This window comes from Anomaloglossus baeobatrachus, chromosome 1, assembly GCF_048569485.1.
Source record: "Anomaloglossus baeobatrachus isolate aAnoBae1 chromosome 1, aAnoBae1.hap1, whole genome shotgun sequence".
Classification (NCBI taxonomy): Eukaryota; Metazoa; Chordata; class Amphibia; order Anura; family Aromobatidae; genus Anomaloglossus; species Anomaloglossus baeobatrachus.
The window spans coordinates 206,048,517-206,065,973 of NC_134353.1; positions in this window are offsets into that span (position 1 = coordinate 206,048,517).

Here is a 17,457-nt window from a genome sequence, read left to right on the forward strand (position 1 = left end):
CGCGGAGATTTTCTGATGCTGGGGGGCGTTATTCACTTATTTCTGCCTGCTGTTTATAAATGGCAGATCAGAATAAGGCTACATTAACACGACCGATCCATTTTTGCGGTCTGCAAAAAACAGTCCGTTTTTTTTTCACGAGTGCATCCGTGTAGCATCCGTTGCCATTCCATAGACGGTCCGTATGTCATCTGTTTGTCATCCGTGTGCCTTTCGTTTTTTTTGTGTACTGCAAAAAAACTGAAGGAGGGAAAATACATAAATTTACCCAGGATCCATAGCTTCATCCTACATGAGGCGGTCACATGTTAACTCCAGTGCCATTTTCTATTGCTTTTCACAGCGTAGAGCGCTCTGGTGATTTTCTTGTGCTTGTGCACTTCATATCAGTCTTTTCTGTCATTATAATGGCAGAAAGACACACAATGTCCCACTCGCCTGCATTTTGTAATTTTGCACCCTTTGGTGCCTTTCATGTGGCACTAAGTGGTGCTTAGCTTTGTATTTAGCCAAAAAAATGAAAAAAAAATGACGTAGGGTTTCCCCTATTTTTGTAGCCAGCTAGGGTAAAGCAGACGGCTGCAGCCTGAAGACCACAGCTGGCAGCCTCACCTTGGCTGGTAATCCAAAACTGAGGGCACCCCACGCTGTTATTTTAAATTAAATAAATAATTAAAAAAAAAAAAAAAACACGTAGTAAAATTGGATCACCAGCCAAGGTAAAGCAGACAGCTGGGGTCTGATATTCTCAGACCAGGGAGGTCCATGGTTATTGGACTCTCCCCAGCCTAAAAATAGCAGGCCGCAGCCGCCCCAGAAGTGGCGCATCCATTAGATGTGCCAATCCTGGTGCTTCGCCCCAGCTCATCCCGTGCCCTGGTGCGGTGGCAAACGGGGTAATATATGGGGTTAATACCAGATGTGTAATGTCACCTGGCATCAATCCCTGGGGTTGGTGAGGTCAGGCGTCTATCAGATACCCGACATCACCAACCCAATCAGTAATAAAAAAAAATAGACGACAAACACATTTTTATTTGAAAAAACACTCCCCAATACATTCCCTCTTTAATCAATTTATTAGAAAGAAAAACAAATCCAGGTCTGGTGTAATCCAAGGGGTTGCCATGACGATCCACACTGTCCCAGTCAATGAAGAGCAGGATGTTCCCCAAAGGCTGGGAGAGCAGTGCAGTGACCTGAGCTAACATCAATGGGTCAGCCCAGGTCACTGCAGGGGATGACAAGTGCTGCTGTCAGCGAGGTACATTACCTGCGCTGATCTCCTGCACTGCTGACAGCACCTGTCACTGAGTTCAATGACCGCCGCCTTCACAGCCAAGTATCGCGAGCGGCCCGTGACGTCACCGCTAGTCAGTCTCGGGTCGGAAGCGAGAGAAGGTGATGTGACAATCGGCGGCCATGGAGGACAGTGACAGCGCTGAGGTCGGGACTTCATCACCGCAGGTAAGCCGAGCGGGACCATGTGTGCAGAGTGCAGGTGGGCGGAGCCATGTGTGCTGGTGGCAGAGTGCGAAGTGGGTGGCGCTGAGGACGTCAGTGTCGTGGACTGCTTGGCTGGGGACAGGTGAGTGTGCGTGTGTGTGTGTGTGTGTGTGTGTGTGTACATGCCGCATGCAGGAGGGGGCGGAGTGAGCTGAGCGGGGAAGTGTGGGCTTCCTGGACGTAACTGGGATAAACATCGGGTTACTAACCAAAGCGCTTTGCTTGGATACCCGATGTTTGTCTTGGTTACCAGCTTCTGGCAGGCTGCCAGCGATGGCTCCTGCACACTGTAGCTGTAAAAAGCCCTGCTTTTTGCTGCTAGAACCATTCTCGAACGTATCTAGAACTATCGAGCTTTAGCAAAAAGCTCGAGTTCTAGTTCGATCTAGAACAGCCCTCAAAATCACTCGAACGGCGAACCTCGCTCAACTCTAGTCCAGAGCAAGGCAACATTCTAACAGGCAGGTAATGTTTTTGAAGTGATAGAGTAATTTCTATTGAATCTTTGGAAAGGAAAACACAAATATGACCCCATGCATATAGAGTAAGTAATGTGTTACATTTTGAAATGTTTTCTGACCAGCAATACCCTAGAAAACATACCAAAATGTAAAATAATGCATACAATATCACATTATGATTTAACTAAATCCTCTAGGCTAGTGATGCTTTCCTGTGTAGTCTCCATTGCATTGACACCTACAGAATATGTTTGCTGCACAACACTAGATGTTGTAGTGAGTGACTGATCAGTGTTTCCACTAGTAACAGTTGTTGTACTTGGAACAAATAATGAGGCAGTTGTTTGAGCAGATGGAAGACCAAGTGTAGGTGGTACATATTGATGTGTTGGAAGAGGCTGAGTATTTGTGTATGTGAAGTTAGTTGGGTAAGTCTGATGTTGAAAGTACTGTTGTTGTTGATTATTAGGAACATGGTAGGATGTTGGTTGTTGAAACATTTGAGGTAGTCTATGAACATTACTAACAATACTAGGATAGTTAAAAAAGGTTTGCATTGGTGTCTGTTGGGGTATTTGTGGGACAAATGATGGCTGTTGAGATGGCCTTTGTGTCATTAATGTACCTGTTTGTTGTGGGACAATTGTTGGCCTAATTTGTACATCACTTCCCATAGAAGAAAATGGACACTGTATATGTGTTTGTTGCACTACAGGATTTAGTTGAAAATTAGAGTAATGTTCATCAGTTTGGGTTTCCACAGTTTGTTGGGTTGTGTTTGTGTGTGGACCACGTGGATTAGCTCTCCATTGCTCTATCACTTCAAAACAATATATGGGTTCTGGCTCACGTTGGGTAGCAGATATAAGTGTTATTAAGGACGCCCTCAATCTGTCCTGCCTATCAGCATGAACCAATGCAAGAGAGGGAGAAAGGTAGCAGCAAAATCTCTCTCCATCACTCTCTGGTATCAGTGAATTCATCATGTGTATTATTCTTGTATCAATGATATCTGGCAGGGAACGTAAATCTTCATAACGCCTATGTCGGCGACCATGGATAGATTGGGCTACTGTGCGCATGGTATTAGTTGTTATTCTTGGCTGTGTGCCTGCATGTTGCTGTGGACTACTCTCTGCAAGAACTGGTGAAGGGCCACTTTGTTGCCCTGTAGACTGGCCTGGAATTACATTAGTGGATTGACTTGTTCCCAAACCCAAATCAGAGGACATTTCTTCTGCGTCTGGCTGGCTGGTGTTGGGGATTGTTGGTGGTTGATATGAGGTAGGCTCCATCTCGGAAGCAGAGGTCGCTGTTAATACTGCTGACTGGGCTTCCTCACTATCTTCTAGATTATCCTCTGTACTTTGAAGAAAGAAAAAAAAAAAAACAATTAATGTGTGCATTTCAAAAAAAACTGCCATGTGATGTAATGGTTTAAACTTACTTTGGTACTTCCATAATGGGCATGAGGAAGCTGAGTCTTTCATAATGGACATATTTTTTCTTTTTGGTTGCCACTGGGTTATATTCTCTTCTGAACTGGTCACGTGCTGAGCGCCATCGCCGGTTAACAAGATCCACTGTTTATAAACAAAAAATTGTATAATAAGGTCACAAATTAAAACAATTGAACAATAAAAAAATAAAACATTATTCTTGTATTGCAGCAATTTAAATAAATTGGAACACACATCCATGTGTATGAAAACAACAACCCATGACACTCATATAGTGACATAATAACACAATAAGCATGACAAAGTAAACAAGATCTCCAGTAAAAAGATTAAACCACTGTATAATCATTTATCTCCTTTTTTACTTGCAAAAATAAAAAAAAAAACCTTCAGTAAGCCATGAGAAACAAAATGTCTATAAACCCATGAAGTGCCATATGTTCTTCGAAGATTTACCATTATACACTACACATTACTGTTACCATTCCAGACATGGTGACACCAAGGGACATGCATAATAAACCAAACATAGAAATACAACTCAAAATGTATAGACATTTCCCAGCACATTTACAATAGAAGTAGCAAAAAATTGAAAACAAAAATATATTTCAAACATGTTTAATTGTTGCTTGACCACCCTGAAATGCCTTTTGTACATGCATAAAATGCTTTGCAGGCCACATATACACATGCTGACATTACTAGAAAACTGCAATGAATAGTTCAAAAGGCCAAAAAACTACACTATCCTGTTTGTGTGTCTCCAGTGTAGCTCAAAATGAGTCAGGCCCATTAATACATGCCAAACAAACTATACAAATATGGATATAATCTGCCTACAGAATGTGCACATGTAAGTAAAGACAGAAGCAATGCAAATATCTGTACTCACCATATCTATTTTTCCTTCCAGGGGTACATTGAGACCATCCATTCCTAGGGTAGACTAGCTCTGCCACAGACATCCATGCTCGTTCCACCATTAACCTGTCATGGTAGCCATCAACACGTGTGTCCCACAGCTCTGGATGCCTCTCTACTTCTCCAATCAGCCTCTCTGTATCGATTCTGGGCGCCATGCTCAGTACCTGTGGTGTTCTCTGTGCTCAAAGTTCCCCTGCAGGGAGAGGACAGGTGCCCAGCTGCTGTCTGGCGTGCAAATGAGACAGGAAATGTATGTTTGGCGCCAAAATTAATGGCCATCAATTGACCTGATAGATTGGTAACAAGTGTTTCAGATTTTGTGATGAAAAACGGACACGGACGATACGTGCTGAACACGGACATACTCCGTGTGCAGTCCGTGCAGGCACGGACCCATAGACTAAAGCGGGTCCGTGCCTGCGTGCTGCCGGCCAAAAACAGACATGTCATCAGTGTAGAAAAGCGCACACACGTACTTACCACACGGACACACGTTCCGTGTGATTTTACGTGTGTGTGCCATCTACCATTGAATAACATGGGTCTCCGTGTCTCCGTGTCTCCGGTACGTGCAAATACGTACCGTACAAAAAAATCGGATGTGTGTTGCGATTCTAAGGAAGACAATAGTGGTGGATGATCACAGAAGTCTTTCCTTAGTGGAGGAAAACCCCTTCACAAGATCCACCCAAGTGAAGAACACTGTACAAGAAGTGTTTCCGATATTTTCAAAAATGAACCAAAAAATATCACCCTAAATTTACCACTACCATGAAGCACAATGTATCTTGAAAAAAACATCACAAAATTACTCATCCCTACCACTCTTGGCAAAAAACTTAACCTTAAACAAAGAGGTCACTATTAGTGCATGAAAGTAATTGTAATTTGCAACAGCTAACAATATTGTTCTGGCACCTATAATTGTTAAATTTGAAATCAAATTGTTGTAAAACCTTAAGCTCCAATTTTTTTTCTAAATAATGACATTCAACAAAGATTAAAAGTACTTCGGGAAACCTGAAATGCTAGGTTGCTACTGGTAGGTTTATGGCCAGTAATAACTATGAGGCAACTGCAGTAAGGCTGTGAGGTGTATGGAATCTAGAGTAGACAAAACAGGTACTATACAAATAAGGGACATTTTATATTAAAAAGGAAGAAAAATAAAAGACCACGTGATTTTACAGAATTAGGCAGGCTTAAAAATTATTTTAAACAATGAACCACTTTAGTAGGAAAACACTTGCATTTAAGTTTGAGGAGTTGGGACAATACTCTATTAAAATAAAATTAAAACTCAGGAATCGCAGTTTAATTTACAAACAGAAGAACTATTAAACTGAGATTTAATTACACAATCTGCAATGAATAGTTAATACAACCCCTAAGGCCATGTCTCACTAAGCGACATCGCTAGCGACATCGCTGCTGAGTCACGATTTTTGTGGCGCAACAGCGATCTTGCTAGCGATGTCGCTGTGTGTGAAATCCAGCAACGACCTGACCCCTGCTATGAGGTCGCCGGTCGTGGCTGAATGTCCTGGACCATTTTTTGGTTGTTGCTCTCCCGCTGTGAAGCACACATCGCTGTGTTTGACAGCAAGAGAGCAACGATCTGAATGTGCAGGGAGCCGGCTTCTGCGGACGCTGGTACCCAAGGTACACATCGGGCAACCAAGCAAAGGCTTTACTTGGTTACCCGATATTTACCTTGGCTACCAGCGTCCGCAGCTTCTAGAAGCCGGCTTCCTGATCCCTGCACACGTAGCCAAGGTATACATCGGGTAACTATAAGCAAAGCGCTTTGCTTAGTAACCTGATGTGTACTATGGTTACCAAGCACAGCGTCATTACATAGGTCGCTGGTGGCTGGAGGCTAACCTCTGATTGCTGTGGAGATCTGCCTGATTGCCAGCTCACCAGCAACCATGTAGCGACGCTCCAGCGATCCCTGCCAGGTCAGATCGCTGGTGGGATCGCTGGAGCGTCGCTTAGTGTGACGGTACCTTTACTTGCTATCACTGTATAAAAGCAAAAAAAAATAAAGAAAAACAACTATTAAGTTGTAGACAAAATTGCTTTGGACCTTTATCTATCCCTTTCCTGTATGCTCTGAGCACTCCTATCTCTACATGGTATAAGCATAAAATGGCATTTTTTGGTCAGCTACTCTGTTTTACACTACTTGTGATAGTCTATGCGATTGGCTGTGCTACACAATTTGTATGGATTACTGCAGACTATTATGAAGAAGCCTGTGCTGCCACACCAGATGCCACTATCCTCCTAACCAAATGTATGAAATGGCGATGGGCATTTTCTCTTTTTAATTAGAAACAGACAATCGATTTGCAGATTGTTTAAATTTGTATGGAACCACGGATTTCAAGAAATTGGACTCAAACTCGATCCTCCACAGATTGAGTTGGCCATCTCTTGTGAGAGGGTTTTAGGCTTCCTTACCTTAGTTATGTCTCCAATCACTGAATATCTTAAAATTCCAGTTAATTTCAGCTCTGAAATATGACGGCACTGCAGGATAAAGGGTTTCTGGTCACCTTAAAAGTTTGTCTTTCTCAAATTAGGCAGCAATTTTATGACTTGTTTTCTTGACTCATTTTCTTGTTACCCGATTGACTGTTTGCAACAAAACTTTTGATGGTTCTGTTATCATGTCCCAATATATTAGCAATATCAAGACTGCTGCATCCCTCTATAAAGCCTCTTTCACACGTCAGGGATTCTGGTATGTATATGACAGTTTTTAAATGTACCAGAATCACGGACATACGCAGACCCATTATAATCAATGGCTCTGCGCACACATCAGTGATTTTTCACTGACCGTGTCTCCATGCAGTGTACATGCGTGTCTGCGTGCTCCGCATGGGACATGTCCATTTTTTTCTGGCATCACTCATGTCTCATGGACCACACTATGGTGTGATCTGTGTAACATGTACCAGAAAAACACAGACATTGAAAATAAAAAGAATTTTAAACTCACCCATCTCCAGCGACGCTGTGTTCGGCCTCTGCTCTCCGCAGCTTCTTGCCTAGCCAATTACTGTCATGCATATTCCTTTATACACTGCACAGCCGACCAGGAAGTAGCTGCAGAGGTCAGATAGGGCTGGCCGGATGCTGCATTGCGGGACTCTTCAGTACCACGGACAGCAGGAGCCGGGGCAGGTGAGTTTATCTCCATGTGCAATCACGGATCACAAATGGCACATAGACAACCCACGTGTGCCATGAATCACGGAACATGGAGGGACACATGCGTTTTTAACACGTCAGTGAAAAATGTCTGTGTTTTTCACTGATGTGTGAAACAGGCCTAAGACTTGTAGTCATGTAAATCTCTTTTTTGGCTCATTTTGCCTGAGGAAAACAAGCTACCTAATAATTCTGTGTTCCTTGTTAAAGAGTGCTGATATCCTTAGGCCTTATCCTCCCTCATTATACAAATACACATCACCTGATCTGCTTCATCCAATAAGCATTCAAGTTTATACAGCTTAGAGTTGAAAAATCTGCATAAAAATGATTATATGGTCAAACACTCAACGTATCAGGGAAGTTAATTGTGAAATAATATATAATAATATATCACTATTTTGTGCTAGATGGTTAGGTAAACAGAGGAGACCATGTGTTTGATGAATCCTCAGCCAGGTTGGGAGAAGTCTCCAACACCTGGCTATACACACGCCCCCATGACATCACAAGTTACAGCCAATCATAGGGGAAAATGAATCTTGGTCACAGGCCCCTATATAATCTGTCCACATACTCACTTTCTCTCTTTGAACCCCTCTTGGCTTTCTTCTTTCCTGGATGGTCACAAGCAAGAACCGTGTAACCAAGATGGCTGAGTATCACCTCATATGGTATGAATGCTATAGTCTATTGGGGTGGTATGTAATTGTGGGTTTAATTCTTTAATAGTAAGATATTATTTACTTAGTATACGCTTTTCATAGTGATTACATATGCTAGTATTATATAGTGTATTAAGTGTAGTCTTGTTAGTGGAAAATAAACTTGTTTTTATTATTAAAACAAACTGACTCTGAGTATACGCTTGTTTGGAATAAACCAGGTAGATAGGAAAAGCAATAGGAACAGAGAAATCATTACCCTTGGGAATTTATACATTGTATCTTTGATGTGATATTGGGAATAGATCTTTTGCGCAGGAATATGTATAAAGTTTTCTGCCCTTTTTCCCCTTGTGTTGTGGGAATTACAGTACTTTGGCACATGTGGCAGTATAATTCCCACTCTAAGTATAGTAAAGAGATAAAGGTATTTTATTCCCCATGTACAATAAATAGGTTGTATTTTCCTTTTACAGCGTATGATTCAAAAAGTCTGCGGATTCTATCATTTTGTACATTGACATATTCAGAAAAGAAGGAGTAAAGGAGAATTTGAACAAAAGAGACCGAAAAGGGAAGACTGGGTTTGTTCATTATCATTTGTATGCAATTTGCAATACCTGCAAAACAGAAGAGAAATTCTATTACTTGACAATTATGGAATTTGCTGTTTTCATATAGATATTTTTCTTTACTGAAATTTTCACTATTTATTGTTGGTATTTTAGCTTTTCTTATATTTTAGTATTCTGTGAATTAGGTACAAAGAGAAAACAATAAAAAAAAAAAACAAAGAGAAGGGAATGATTTGTGCATGATTAGTAAGCAATTTGCAAAACTACAAAATAATAAAGAGTGCAAAAAGAGCGAAAATGTCTGTTTCTTCATATTTCACTTTGCCAGAACTTTCACTTATGTGTTTTGGTTCATATATATATATATATATATATATATATATATATATATACAGTGCCTACAAGTAGTATTCAACCCCCTGCAGATTTAGCAGGTTTACACATTCGGAATTAACTTGGCATTGTGACATTTGGACTGTAGATCAGCCTGAAAGTGTGAAATGCACTGCAGCAAAAAAGAATGTTATTTCTTTTTTTTTTTTTTTTAAATTGTGAAAAGTTTATTCAGAGGGTCATTTATTATTCAACCCCTCAAACCACCAGAATTCTGTTTGGTCCCCCTAAAGTATTAAGAAGTATTTCAGGCACAAAGAACAATGAGCTTCACATGTTTGGATTAATTATCTCTTTTTCCAGCCTTTTCTGACTAATTAAGACCCTCCCCAAACTTGTGAACAGCACTCATACTTGGTCAACATGGGAAAGACAAAGGAGCATTCCAAGGCCATCAGAGACAAGATTGTGGAGGGTCACAAGGCTGGCAAGGGGTACAAAACCCTTTCCAAGGAGTTGGGCCTACCTGTCTCCACTGTTGGGAGCATCATCCGGAAGTGGAAGGCTTATGGAACTACTGTTAGCCTTCCACGGCCTGGACAGCCTTTGAAAGTTTCCACCCGTGCCAAGGCCAGGCTTGTCCGAAGAGTCAAAGCTAACCCAAGGACAACAAGAAAGGAGCTCCGGGAAGATCTCATGGCAGTGGGGACATTGGTTTCAGTCAATACCATAAGTAACGTACTCCACCGCAATGGTCTCCGTTCCAGACGAGCCCGTAAGTTACCTTTACTTTCAAAGCGTCATGTCAAGGCTCGTCTACAGTTTGCTCATGATCACTTGGAGGACTCTGAGACAGACTAGTTCAAGGTTCTCTGGTCTGATGAGACCAAGATCGAGATCTTTGGTGCCAACCACACACGTGACGTTTGGAGACTGGATGGCACTGCATACGACCCCAAGAATACTATCCCTACAGTCAAGCATGGTGGTGGAAGCATCATGCTGTGGGGCTGTTTCTCAGCCGAGGGGCCTGGCCATCTGGTCCGCATCCATGGGAAGATGGATAGCACGGCCTACCTGGAGATTTTGGCCAAGAACCTCTGCTCCTCCATCAAGGATCTTAAGATGGGTCGTCATTTCATCTTCCAACAAGACAACGACCCAAAGCACACAGCCAAGAAAACCAAGGCCTGGTTCAAGAGGGAAACAATCAAGGTGTTGCAGTGGCCTAGTCAGTCTCCTGACCTTAACCCAATTGAAAACTTGTGGAAGGAGCTCAAGATTAAAGTCCACATGAGACACCCAAAGAACCTAGATAACTTGGAGAAGATCTGCATGGAGGAGTGGGCCAAGATAACTCCAGAGACCTGTGCCGGCCTGATCAGGTCTTATAAAAGACGATTATTAGCTGTAATTGCAAACAAGGGTTATTCCACAAAATATTAAACCTAGGGGTTGAATAATAATTGACCCACACTTTTATGTTGAAAATTTATTAAAATGTAACTGAGCAACATAACTTGTTGGTTTGTAAGATTTATGCATCTGTTAATAAATCCTGCTCTTGTTTGAAGTTTGCAGGCTCTAACTTATTTGCATCTTATCAAACCTGCTAAATCTGCAGGGGGTTGAATACTACTTGTAGGCACTGTATATATATATATATATATATATATATATATATACATATTTTGTTTTATTTTTCTGTTTTACTGTGCTATGTGGAACAAAAAACTTTAAAACAAAAAAGAACAAAGCTTTATGCACCTATGTTGATGTACAAATGATATGAAAACAAATATGTGTAAAATTCAACTATTACAACAACAAAAAACCACATGTACTGCAAACAATTAGAACATTAAATTACCATGAAGCTTTATAATATAGTACCAAGATACTGTCTGGCATGAAGTCAAGTATAGCTTGCTTACCTATGTACTGTACAGTAGGTAAATCATTCTGACACGGTAAGAGTAATAGCCATGGTCAATACTGTAATCAATAAAATATACGTTAACATGTATGAGTATGTAATAAATCTTTCCCCCATCAGTCGTACTTCTGTCTGCACATGTATTTAAAGAGTATTTTTTATTGAAAATGTAATTACATTTCTCAAATTCTCGGCAATCACTGTACCCGCAAAGTAAATATTTTATTGGCTTGGGGGAATTGTACATATTATATCATTGAGTAGGCGTCTATAGCTCTCACAATTAGAAAAGGGTAATACATCATTTAGTTGTACTGAAATTCACCTTCTACTATATTTCCATTTACACAGAATTGAGTGTTACTAGTATTTAGTCTTCTTCAATCAAACAACATTACTTAATGGAAAGGGCAATAAACGTGTGACCAAAAATAATCAAGTACAGGACATTTCTTAGTAACTGACATTAATATAAAAGTGCCTTAATAAAACCCTAATTAAAAAGCAAGCTAAATGTCACATAACAGGCACACACCATGTTGTGTAGCACAGTGCTTATGGCAGCACAAGGCATAGTTAAATAACCATTTACATTAATACATTAAATAACTATCTAAATACATAAATAGACACAGACAGAGTGTGGATGAAAAGTGGCCGGGATGGTTTATTAAGAGTAACCAATACAATCCAAATAATCATCAAAGATACAAACAAACCTATAAATATATTTTAAACATAAATGCATAATGTTACACCATCATGTAACCAAAAATAACCATTACCAAGCAAATCCACCAAGGCGACCTGGGTGATTTTTCCCTCTAATAAAACATCACAACATAAGCAACAACCCTATGTAAGAAAAAGGGGGTGGGCGATGTTGCTGTGTGTGACATCCAGCAACAACCTGGCCCCTGCTGTGAGGTCGTTGGTTGTTGCTGAATGTCCTGGGCCATTTTTTAGTTGTTGCTGTCCCGCTGTGAAGCGCAGATCGCTGTGTGTGACAGCGAGACAGCAACAACTAAATGTGCAGGCAGCAGGAGCCGGCTTCTGCGGAGGCTGGTAACCACAGTAAACATCGGGTAACCAAGAAGCCCTGTCCTTGGTTACCCGATATTTACCTTTGTTACCAGCCTCCACCGCTCTCACTGTCAGTGCCGACTCCTGCTCTCTGCACGTGTAGCTGCAGCACACATCGGGTAATTAACCCGATGTGTGCTGTAACTAGGAAAGCAGGGAGCCAGCGCTCAGTGTGCGCTGCTCCCTGCTCTCTGCACGTGTAGCTCCGTGCGCTGGTAACCAAGGTAAATATCGGGTTGGTTACCCGATATTTACCTTAGTTACCAAGCGCAGCATCTTCCACACGGCGCTGGGGGCTGGTCACTGGTTGCTGGTGAGCTCACCAGCAACTCGTGTAGCGACGCTCCAGCGATCCCTGCCAGGTCAGATTGCTGGTGGGATCGCTGGAGCGTCGCAGTGTGACATCTCACCAGCAACCTCCTAGCAACTTACCAGCGATCCCTATCGTTGTTGGGATCGCTGGTAAGTTGCTTAGTGTGACTGGACCTTAACAGAGGAGTGGCAACATGGATAAGATAACAGTATTCCAGGTCACACTAAATGCACCAAGGTGTATTGAATTGTATTTAACAATAAAAGCTTTTAACTGTGACATTTTTAAAAGTATTTTATATTTTTTAATTTGTTAAAGTTACATAAGCACACAAACTAGAGAGATAAATTATTGACATCCTATTTGACATCCATTTCTAAAGCCCCCTTCACACGTCAGTGATTCCGGTTCGTATGCCGCAGTTTTTATATGCAGTGGATTCATGGACATACAGTTTGTATGGAAAGTATTCAGACCCCTTTAAATTTTTCACTCTTTGTTTCATTGCAGACATTTGATAATTTCAAAATAGTTCATTTTTTTCCCTCATTAATGTACACTTTGCATGTTATCTTGACAAAAACAAAATTTTTGCAAATTTTATAAAAACGAAAAACTGAAATATCAAGTGGTCATAAGTAGAGTTGAGCGCGGTTCGTGGTTCTCCAGTTCGCGGTTTGAGTGATTTTGGGGGCTGTTCTAGATCGAACTAGAACTCAAGCTTTTTGCTAAAGCTAGACAGTTCTAGTTACGTTCGAGAACGGTTCTAGCAGCAAAAAGCCAAGCTAATTACTAGCTGGCTTTCCGATTTAATAGTGTAAGTCACTCTGTGACTCACACTATTATGAGATTTCAGCGAATAGTGTGCAGGAACAGCGCATTCAGATCACTGCTGCTGGGATAATGGCGATCACCATTTTTTTTTCCTTCCCTAAGTGTGCGCATGTAGTGGGGGGGCCCAGCATGTAAGCCAATCCCAGACACACACACAGCTAAGTGGACTTTTAGCCAGAGAAGCAACGGCATCTGTGATAGGCTGTCCATGTCACATATCCCTGCATTATAAAAACGGGTATCTGCCCGTCCGGACGCCATTACATCTTCTGCGTCTGGGTGTCAGTCACCGCTGGTGTAGCTCCTGTCTCCGATACTGCTGTGTACGCTCTACACACAGCGCTATACAGAATAGGGATAGAAGTTTCTATTAGCCCTTGTAAGGGCTAATAACAGCAGGCTCAGAGCCATAGGTGACAGTCAGGTACGTGGAAACAGATTTTAACAGCTACAGAAGAAAACAGCGTCTGTGTAGCTAAGCTCAGGGACTTCCTCGCTGCATTTCCCCATTAGGAGGGATAGAAAGTGAGGCTTCCTTTCCTGTACACTGACCCACAACCCTGCCACTGTACCCTCCTGCCGTTTTCACACTCAAGCTCATTGTTACTAAGCCATTATACTAGCAAACACTGAGTAAACTTAGTGGCATCCTAAAAGTGGCTGCTGGACTTCCATTATTGTCCCACTGGTGCAAAGCTATTTGCAGCACCACTGCATTGCACACTCAAACTAATTGTTACTAAGCCATTATACTCGCAAACACTGAGTAAACGTAGTGGCATCCTAAAAGTGGCTGTTGGACTTCCATTATTGTCCTACTGGTGCAAAGCTATTTTCAGCACCACTGCATTGCACACTCAAACTTATTGTTACTAAGCCATTATACTAGCAAACACTGAGTAAACTTAGTGGCATCCTAAAAGTGGCTGTTGGACTTCCACTATTGTCCCACTGGTGCAAAGCTATATGCAGCACCACTGCATTGCACACTCAAACTCATTGTTACCAAGCCATTAAACTAGCAAACACTGAGTAAACTTAGTGACATCCTAAAAGTGGCTGTTGGACTTCCATTATTGTCCCACTAGTGCAAAGCTATTTGCAGCACCACTGCATTGCACCCTCAAACTTAGGGCGGCTTTGCACGTTGCGACATCGCAAGCCGATGCTGCGATGTCGCACGCGATAGTCCCCGCCCCTGTCGCAGGTAGGATATCGTGTGATAGCTGGCGTAGCGAAAATTATCGCTACGCCAGCCTCACATGCACTCACCTGCCCTGCGACCGTCGCTCTTGTCGGCGACCCGCCTCCTTCCTAAGGGGGCGGGTCGTGCGGCGTCAGAGCGACGTCACACGGCAGGCGGCCAATAGCGGCGGAGGGGCGGAGATGAGCAGGATGTAAACATCCCGCCCACCTCCTTCCTTCCGCATATCCTACGGAAGCCGTGGTGACGCCGGTAGGAGATGTTCCTCGCTCCTGCGGCTTCACACACAGCGATGTGTGCTGCCGCAGGAGCGAGGAACAACATCGGAACGTCGCGTCAGCGTAATTATGGATTACGCCGACTCTGCAGTGATGATACGATTACGACGATTTTTCGCTCGTTAATCGTATCATCTAGGCTTTACACGCTACGATGACGCATGCGATGCCGGATGTGGGTCACTTTCAATTTGACCCCACCGACATCGCCCCTGTGATATCGTAGTGTGCAAAGCCCGCCTTATTGTTACTAAGCCATTATACTAGCAAACACTGAGTAAACTTAGTGGCATCCTAAAAGTGGCTGTTGGACTTCCATTATTGTCCCACTGGTGCAAAGCTATTTGCAGCACCACTGCATTGCACACTGCCATTATACCAGCAAACACTGAGTAAACTTAGTGGCATCTTAAAAGTGGCTGTTGGACTTCCATTATTGTCCCACTGGTGCAAAGCTATTTGCAGCACCACTGCATTGCACACTCAAACTCATTGTTACTAAGCCATTATACTAGCAAACACTGAGTAAACTTAGTGGCATTCTAAAAGTAGCTGTTGGACTTCCATTATTGTCCCACTGGTGCAAAGCATTTTGCAGCACCACTGCATTGCACACTCAAACCTATTGTTACTAAGCCATTATACTAGCAAACACTGAGTAAACTTAGTGGCATCCTAAAAGTGGCTGTTGGACTTCCATTATTGTCCCACTGGTGAAAAGCTATAAGCAGCACCACTGCATTGCACACTCAAACTCATTGTTACTAAGCCATTATACTAGCAAACACTGAGTAAACTTAGTGGCATCCTAAAAGTGGCTGTTGGACTTGCATTATTGTCCCACTGGTGCAAAGCTATTTGCAGCACCACTGCATTGCACACTCAAGCTCATTATTACTAAGCCATTATACTAGCAAACACTGAGTAAACTTAGTGGCATCCTAAAAGTGGCTGTTGGACTTCCATTATTGTCCCACTGGTGCAAAGCTATTTGCAGCACCACTGAATTGCACACTCAAACTCATTGTTACTAAGCCATTATACTAGCAAACACTGAGTAAACTTGGTGGCATCCTAAAAGTGGCTGTTGGACTTCCATTATTGTCCCACTGGTGCAAAGCTATTTGCAGCACCACTGCATTGCACACTCAAACTCATTGTTACTAAGCCATTATACTAGCAAACACTGAGTAAACTTAGTGGCATCTTAAAAGTGGCTGTTGGACTTCCATTATTGTCCCACTGGTGCAAAGCTATTTGCAGCACCACTGCATTGCACACTCAAACTCATTGTTACTAAGCCATTATACTAGCAAACACTGAGTAAACTTAGTGGCATTCTAAAAGTAGCTGTTGGACTTCCATTATTGTCCCACTGGTACAAAGCATTTTGCAGCACCACTGCATTGCACACTCAAACTCATTGTTACTAAGCCATTATACTAGCAAACACTGAGTAAACTTAGTGGCATCCTAAAAGCGGCTGTTGGACTTCCATTATTGTCCCACTGGTGAAAAGCTATAAGCAGCACCACTGCATTGCACACTCAAACTCATTGTTACTAAGCCATTATACTAGCAAACACTGAGTAAACTTAGTGGCATCCTAAAAGTGGCTGTTGGACTTGCATTATTGTCCCACTGGTGCAAAGCTATTTGCAGCACCACTGCATTGCACACTCAAGCTCATTATTACTAAGCCATTATTCTAGCAAACACTGAGTAAACTTAGTGGCATCCTAAAAGTGGCTGTTGGACTTCCATTATTGTCCCACTGGTGCAAAGCTATTTGCAGCACCACTGAATTGCACACTCAAACTCATTGTTATTAAGCCATTATACTAGCAAACACTGAGTAAACTTAGTGGCATCCTAAAAGTGGCTGTTGGACTTCCATTATTGTCCCACTGGTGCAAAGCTATTTGCAGCACCACTGCATTGCACACTCAAACTCATTGTTACTAAGCCATTATACTAGCAAACACTGAGTAAACTTAGTGGCATCCTAAAAGTGGCTGTTGGACTTCCATTATTGTCCTACTGGTGCAAAGCTATTTGCAGCACCACTGCATTGCACACTCAAGCTCATTGTTACTAAGCCATTATACTAGCAAACACTGAGTAAACTTAGTGGAATCCTAAAAGTGGCTGTTGGACTTCCATTATTGTCCCACTGGTGCAAAGCTATTTGCAGCACCACTGGAACAAAGGTAGATGATGGCCAAAAAAAGAAAATGCTTGAATGGATCTCAAGTGGTCCAACAAGTGCCCTCTCTGCCACCTCAACTACCGCATCCAAAAAACACCAGTCCTTTGAGTTGTCATCCCAATCACACTTGCTTTCTCCCAGCTCTGAAGTCTCCATCCGCCCTGCACAGTATGGTGGAACTGAGATGGCTGAGTCTGCAGAGCTGTTCAGTCACACTATAGCCTGGGAATCAGAGGTGTGCTCCCATGCTACAGTGAGTACAGACCAGGAAATGGTCTGCAGTGATGCCCAGAACCTTTGTGACTCTGATTCAGGCCGTGAGGACCAAGTTTCTGAGCATAATGTTGACCCTTATTCACAAACTGTAACACCTGTTGTTATAGACAATGAGGAACATACTGATGACAAGTAGAGCTGACACCAGATTGGGATGACAACTGAAATATTCGGT